Here is a 7,756-nt window from a genome sequence, read left to right as displayed (position 1 = left end):
AGCAACAGTTGCTATAGCAATTTAGCTTGGCTAATCACAGGTAAACGAATGCATGACAATTTTGAAGCTGGCAAATAAATTTAGAAACGCTCATGAACGTTGCTATGAAAAGTATCTATGTATTGACACACAATTGTTTGTTCAATTAAACTTAGGAGGGACTTGAAAAATTCCCTGTCATCGTAAATAAATTAAATTAATTGCCGGTTTTATGTAATATTGCTGATGCCTGCAAGGGTTAAATGGTGCGAAAATAAGAGCTAAATATTTAGAAATAAATTTATCTAAACAAGAAAAATGCAATTTTATTTTTTTTTGATAAAGCTTTTCAAAAACATTTTATTTTAGGCCCGTTTAGTACTTTATGGCACAAGCGAATTACTAGCAAGTGCCTTTTAAACCACATATTCACTTACTTAAGTCATAATTTGTGAACTGCTTTTAAGGTCACATACCCCTTGACATGCATGCGTACATATGTACATGCAGAAAAGGCAGCAATAAATGTCTGCATTTGCCACAAAAAAGGTCATAGTAAATATGTAAATGTAAACATTATTGCACGACCCTGCTAGTTCCCTGAGTGAGACAGTGTTGCCATGTATGCAAATTATGTATATCACCTTAAATAAATATACTTTCTTCTCGCAGGAAGCTAATTTGTGGATAAAATTATCAATAAAAAATCGGTTACCATATATATATAAAATAAGTATAAATAAATGTATCGATGATGTTTTCAAAAGAAAAAAATTTCAATAAATGTATTTTGACAACTATATACATACATATGTATGTATGTATAACGAGTGACTTCATTTAATAAACTGAAATACTAATCGCTAAGAATTTCAAAAAAAAAAATCGATTAATACATTGGCAACTAAGTAGATCGATATTAATGTGTCACTAAACTTCATAAAAATTGTCGATAAGTGCATGAACCCAATATCGAGCGAAATATCGATTATTATAGCAATCAAGAGATCGATAATAAAATTAATGTGTCAAATGATTAAACAATTCATATCCTGTTTTTTAATCTCATTTGATAATATGTTTTCATTTGTTTGACAACAAATGCCATTGAGTTTGACATAATGAAAACAAGCCTTAAGAAAGGATTAGGGCAATTCATCTAAACGCGTAAATGCCTCATAACCATGTAAACTTAATTAATTTTGTATGGAAAATCGGTTTTTTTACGAGATTTACGCGGTTACGAGGCATTTACGTGTTTCCATGAATACTCATTTTGAAAAAAAAACAGCTGCAAATTTTATATACACTTTTACACTTGAATATTTACAATACACTTTTATCGCCGAAAAAAGGAATTGAAAATCATTGAATTGATACACTGAGTTGGTAAGTTTTGAAAACAAAAAACTCTAAAATTTTTTCATTGAACTTAAATAGGTCCGTTAAACTTGACGGAAAAGCCTCTTTCAAGGAACTCTCCATCAACCTTAAGTATAGACTTCCAGATCACTGTTCCGGTCGATTTACTACTCTATGGGTGTCATGCCATAGTGGTAGTGCAGGAAACTGTCTGGCTGATGAGCTCTCCGGCAGTGCCACCCGCGAGCCAGTCTCACCAAGAAAGGTGAGAGCCAAAACCTAGATAGGGGGTTAGGACGATATACCCTAGGCTCTGGTGGGTATATTGACCGGATTCTGTCCGTTTGGTTTTCACGCAGTGAGATTAAACATCAAACCAGAACGATTTTCCGGTTCGTGAGAACGAAAAATGACACTGAAGATGGCACAACGCCGAACCGGTTTGTCTCCAAACCAAATTTGACAAGGGATGACGGAAAATCGTTCCACATTACATCACACATCCTACCCTGTCGGAAACACCAACAACGAAAATGAGAATCAAACCAGAACCTTATTGTCGATGAGGTGGAATCATCTCGAAATTTTCTTCTTAAGCTGGGGTCACATTTTGGTAGTCACAGAGTGGTGTTGTCTTCAAATGTACAAAGCGTGTGATCCCAGCATTAGATTGCCCAACTCTTGCTAGATTGACAGCCCGAAGGAGCTTTCCGGTAGCAAAACTTTTCGCCTTCGAAACTTCGTTCTCTGCACGCAGCGATTTCGCTATAGTTCAGCAGCTTTAATTTGTAGGTGGCATCACCCAGGGCACCAATGCTCAAAGTCGAAGTGTGCCCCTGTCTTGGGGTAAGCACCTTAACCCAAATCAAGATCTTTATTTTTACAGTTCTTGTGGCACAAATCGGAGCATTATTTTGCTGACGTATTCAAGATATCAGTTCGAGAGTGTGCGAAAGTTGCTAAAAGGATGTCCTTCATGGGGTCGAGTCAAACAACACACCACAGAAATTATCTCACTTTTATAAATGTTAATATAAATAATGTGATTCAAAAGCACAATCACATGGCAACCTTCTGCATAAAAGCATAAACAAAGTCTTGCTGCACAGTCACACTAACAAACTTAGTGTTATTCATAATGCGCCAATAAAAGTCATCCATTTGTCAACCTACTTTCCGCCAGGCGCCAGACAATCCTTTATGCCAATATTAAGCTATACACACACACACACTCAAGCCGAAGGACACTTCACAAGTGCATTGCGCCATGAACAACACTCCGCCAAGAGTTTCAAATCAAGATGCAAATTGCAATGAACCAAGACGTAGTAGGCAGGTACTACATCCATGGTTTGGAGTCTAAGTGCCTACGTAGCAGCCTTGGTTGGCTGTTGAGCTACGTACACACATGTATGTATGTATGTATGTATGTATGTATATGAAGAGCTTACAAAAATAAAAAAAATAAACTGCAACGCAGCCATACAGCAGCTGTAGGCGTTTGACAGCGAACATTGTGTTGTAAATCACTTGAAAGAGTCATAAATCGTAAAAAAAAAGTTCGACACTTGACAAAAGTAAGCAATGAAGTGCAAAGTTTGCCGTGGATGAAGATAATGACTTCTGACTTTGTGCTTAATACAAATACGTATATATATATGTATGTATACAAAGATAAATAAACCAGCGCAAGAAATACGTAGGCGAACTAAAGCTGATTTGTATAAAATTCATAAAACAAAAATGGCGCAATGCGTAAAAGACAACAATAAAGGTGTTAACGCATTTCATTGTCAGAGCTATAGAAGTTTAAGAATACGAATAATAGTGAGGTGTGGCACAATGGCACCGCCAACTTTGCTATAATCTCTCTTACTTCGCTTGTCAGGAAAAAAATAAGAAAGTAAAAAAAATTGTAGATAAAAATTATTTAAGAATTTCGCCATTTTGGGAAATTCAACAGGAGGCGAAAAGTGTATTTGCAGATATAGAAGGGAAAGTATTTACCTGGAGAGTGATCAACCAAATACACCGAAACGTTATTTCCCATTTTGTATGAAAAAAGGCAATTTTTTTTGTAGATAGTTAAGTGAGTTTACTCTCCACTTTTAAGACAGCACTGAGAACCTTTTTTTCAACTACAGCCACAAAAATTACTTGAAGCTTACTACCATCCTCATCGTTTTTTGGGAAGCCACCCAGAGCTCGCTCTTTCCGTTCGTAGTTATCCACTTTTCTGCAGGCATTCCCACGACGGTTTTCGTACAAACTAACAAAAATCTAGGCGACTGTGTGACTGGCTTGAATGCCACTTGGCTTGGATCTAAAAAAAACGAAAGAAAACTGTTTGGAGTTACATATAAACAAACCTGGCGCCGCTTTCCGATGGGTTCAAGCACTTGGCTTAATTCTAGATAGCAAACTAGCGCGAAAATCTTGCATTACGGAAAGAGGGAATAGAACATCAGTGGTTTCTCCACTGCAGCGCATTGAGGGGAAAATATTTAAGAGACTGGGCCACCCCCCTTAGATAATTTTTTGCTTCTACGAAACCATCTTTATTGCGTCTTTGTCTGATGGAAAATATCTATTAGACAATAGTCAAAGAGGTGGAACGGGCACCTTCATTGCAATTAGTGGGTCACTTGGCACTTCTACGACTATGACTTTTAAACATGACCTTAACATAGCGCCCGTCGACTTGGGGGAACCTGTTGTTTAACTGACTCAAAATCTGGACCATTTACTATTCTTGAAGGCTTCGACTGATAACAAAGATCAGTGCAGAGACATTGGTTGGAAAGATGCGCCAATGAACTTTTAAACGGAAGGTGCGACCCAGATTTACATAAATATATCTGGCTAAGGACTGTCACTACAGAAGCATACCAAAAACTCTCTAGGAATTATTATGCTATTACAACAACATTAACACGAATCGGTCGAAGCTTGGTGAATGGGTGGGTGACTTCCAGATCTCTTTAATACATATTTACCAGTCAGAGCTAAAGAAGCCGTGGATTGGCTGCTTATTTCCGAACGAAATTGGACCGGAGGCATTCAAGGAATTTCTCTAAGCTAACGAAGTCTGAAGTCTTAAGGCACGAAGGTATATTAACGGGACGGTCCGATTGGACTTCACGCGGCAAGGCTAAATGTCACAGGAGATATTCAATGTCACAGCTGCTTGAGGTTCGGCGAGGTGGAATAATCTCAACATTTCCTCTTAGACACCTATTGTTGTCGAATTTTCGACAATACAAAAAAAAATCAAAAAACAAAACATTAAACCTAAAAAAAAACCAAAAAATATTAAAAGCCGAAAACCTACCTTTACAAATGGCGCGCTTGACGCAGTTAATTACGTTGCTTTTGTAATTTTTAGTTCTCCACTTGTTTTAATTTTATTTTTCCCTTACACTATATTATTTTCACAATAACAATTTTTAGTGCACAGGTTTGTTTTGCACTTGAACCATTCTATTTACATACATACGTCAATGTAGCGGTACATACATATGTACATAACTTGATCCGCTCACTGCCTGGTTTTGCACGTCAAGGGCACTTGAACACTCATTTATTCAAATAAATTTAATTCAATTTAATTCATTTATTTGTTTCATTTGTGTTTGCCACCGCAAATTGGTTGCACAAAGCGTTGCACTTACGCGGCTACCGGCTGGCTGGTTGATCGGCAGGTGCTGCCTCACTCGCTGCCTCACTCGCGCGCAGTTGGTTACCTGCAACGCGAGATAATTTTCAAATAATTCAAATGGTATTTTAGATTTTTCACATAACAAATGTTTGTATGCTCGCACACACGGACACACGAACGCGCGCACTTAAGTCAATTGTGTATCTCTACAAAACGTGTTTTTTTTCCCCAAATTCGCTAACAAAAATTCGCTAACATAAAAGCGCAATTGAAGCGCGTCAGCTACAACAAAGCGCATGCCAAAAATTTAAAATAACCCAAAAATTGCAAAGAGCAAAAACGAAATAAATAAAATTAAATGAAATAAAATGAAAAAAGATAATGAAATACGGCATAATAAATCAGCCACCGCGTGCGCCCAACAAATACTAAACGACTATGGGAAATCGAACGACTTTTGGGGAAGACAAGGTGGCGACGTCAGCGCAGCTGTGGACTACACGCTGGCTATAATTACCAGCAAAACCAAAAGCTGCGCAGCGATACGCGGATCTCAAGCGCTCATTTGTCGATTTCATCTTCGAGGTAGTTGCGGGGCTATGTATTTCTTGCTGTGTTTTTGCCGCAGGCATCTTGCGTCAATTCAATTGTAATGCGATGATGATGCTCCCATTAATGACGATACATTTGTTATTGTTGTTGTTAAATGTGTTATTAATGCTTTTTATGTTATGTTTATGGTTTATGGCTGGCTATTGTTTAGAGTTAATCTTAAACATGACCGGAAAGATAAATATTTGCAATTTAATAGAGATTTAAATTTTAATCGTAAAAAGTTAAATTATCTGTGCGGCAAAAATTTGGATACCATAAAAATTCGAATTAGGGAGAAGTTAGTGCGTTCCAGAACGTCTACGATTTGCAGGTTTTAGTCCAAAGTCGTCCAAATCCTGCAAATCGTGAAGTACGGGAACAGGCTAAGGTATATTTTTTCGGTATAGAACAGTCCTAGGGGCCGAGAGCATAAAAATTCTGGCTTTACTTTTTCATCTACATTTTTGGGCTACCCTAATGCCCAAGCCCTTAACCCTGTCAGATGGCTACAGTCGAGATGAACGATTACCAGAAGCGATCAGATACATATAACAGATCAATTAAGCACCAGAGGTAATAAGTGACATAGAATGTTTTGCATTATCACCGACGATATGTATGTTACAAGGTCTTATTAAGCCTGTTGTGTGGAATACATATGTGTATCGAGGTAACCGTTCCATCAATTTGCAGCAAGGAAGACGTTGAAATCGGACTAAATTTACGACCAGTTTTCATATAACGGTAAATTTCAGAAACTTCGATATTTCGAAATTTAAGGCCGCTAATATATAACTTTAACCCATTAAGTCTAACATGTGGACGCGATCACCTCCAATGCTACGAAAGCTTTAATGGGGGTGTAGCCTCAGGATCTTAAGATGGCTTTACATTATGATAGCACAGCCAATGAATACCTATGGGGTGGTGGCTTGGGTTTCAAGAACTACTCTGGCCACGGTGAGGCAATCACTCACCAAGCTACAACGACTGACATGTTTATGCATACATAACTGGAGTGATGCGCACATGTCCGACGACGGCGCTGGAAGTAGTCCTTGAACTGGAGCCTCTTCATATAAACATAGAGCAGGCAGCCAAAAGAACTCTGCTCAGCTTTGCTAGAGAGGGATGTGGAAATGGTAAGGTCATATCCTCTAGGAATATGAAAAAGCTAGGGTCCTCACTCTCGCTTGCTTTGTTCCCTGCAGTTGACATAGGAAACACCATAGTATTTGAGAAGAGTTTTAAATGGAGTTATGTAGCTACCCCGCCTTCGAGGGATTACTTTAGGATTGTACACTGCACTGGTACACAGATGGCTCAAAGACTCCAGCTGGAGTCCTTGGGCTCAGAACAAGCATCTCTGTTCCAATGGGGATATATCCGACCATCTTCCAAGCAGAAGACTATGCCATCTATCTATGTGCGGAGACAATCACGAGTAAAGGGTAGAGAAATGAGAAAATTATAATGCTGAGCGATAAATCAGGCGGCACTCAAGGCTATGAAGTCAAATACTCGTTGGTCCTTGAGTGCATTGAGAAGCTAAACTCCCTTGGCAGACACAATAATATCAGGTTAGCGTGGGTACCCGGCCATTGGGGAGTAGAATGTAATGAGGCGGATGACTGTCTCGCTAGGGAAGCGGCAGCCATCACTCCAGTTGGCCCAGAGCACTTTTGACATTTTCGAGACTAAATAATTTAAAAAACTGATACTACCAGTTCAATTTGCCTTGGTATTAAGTTTTAACTTGTAAAATCAAAAACATTTGAAATGCAAAAGATATTTCATACCAGTTGCGACTATTCGGTAATTTTTTTTTTTTACACTTTCACCCAAATCTTTTTTGTTCACTTATGAACGTAAACTATTTAGATATCTTTTTTAGTGGTTTACTTAATGGCAAGGCTTTTAAGTTAGCCTCAAATTTTCACTATTAATTTAAACAAAAAAAAGAAAACGTCTTGTTGAAAAAAATAAAAAAAAAATACTAACCACTTTATTTGTCACTGCTTTAACATACATACATCACTTTTTTATTGCCTAAAATGGGGCATATTTTTGTAAACACAATTTTATACTGATTAGCACACCTTCAAAATCACTTTTTGATAATAAAAAATTTATATCCACAATAGCATTTTCTATTTTTTTTTT

The 7,756-nt window shown here is 37.8% G+C and overlaps 1 protein-coding gene across 7 annotated transcripts in view; it reads right to left on the bottom strand.

Moving 5' to 3' along the window:
- The window catches only part of LOC118747915 (NAD(+) hydrolase sarm1), a 98,531-nt gene that overhangs the window by 77,337 nt on the left and 13,438 nt on the right, over window positions 1-7,756 (bottom strand). The window contains exon 1 of one of the 7 annotated variants that reach the window (XM_036482135.1): window positions 4,673-5,053. The exons of the other annotated variants lie outside the window; for them this stretch is intronic. The gene's annotated coding sequence lies outside the window, so the exon portion shown is untranslated. Of the gene's footprint in view, window positions 1-4,672; window positions 5,054-7,756 lie in introns of those variants that run through there. 7 annotated transcript variants of the gene reach the window in all.

This window comes from Rhagoletis pomonella, unplaced genomic scaffold (assembly GCF_013731165.1).
Source record: "Rhagoletis pomonella isolate Grant_MI unplaced genomic scaffold, Rhpom_1.0 Rhpom_scaffold_00012, whole genome shotgun sequence".
NCBI lineage: Eukaryota > Metazoa > Arthropoda > Insecta > Diptera > Tephritidae > Rhagoletis > Rhagoletis pomonella.
The sequence above is the reverse complement of the archived record's forward strand: the minus strand, read 5'-3'. Positions and strand labels throughout refer to the sequence as shown.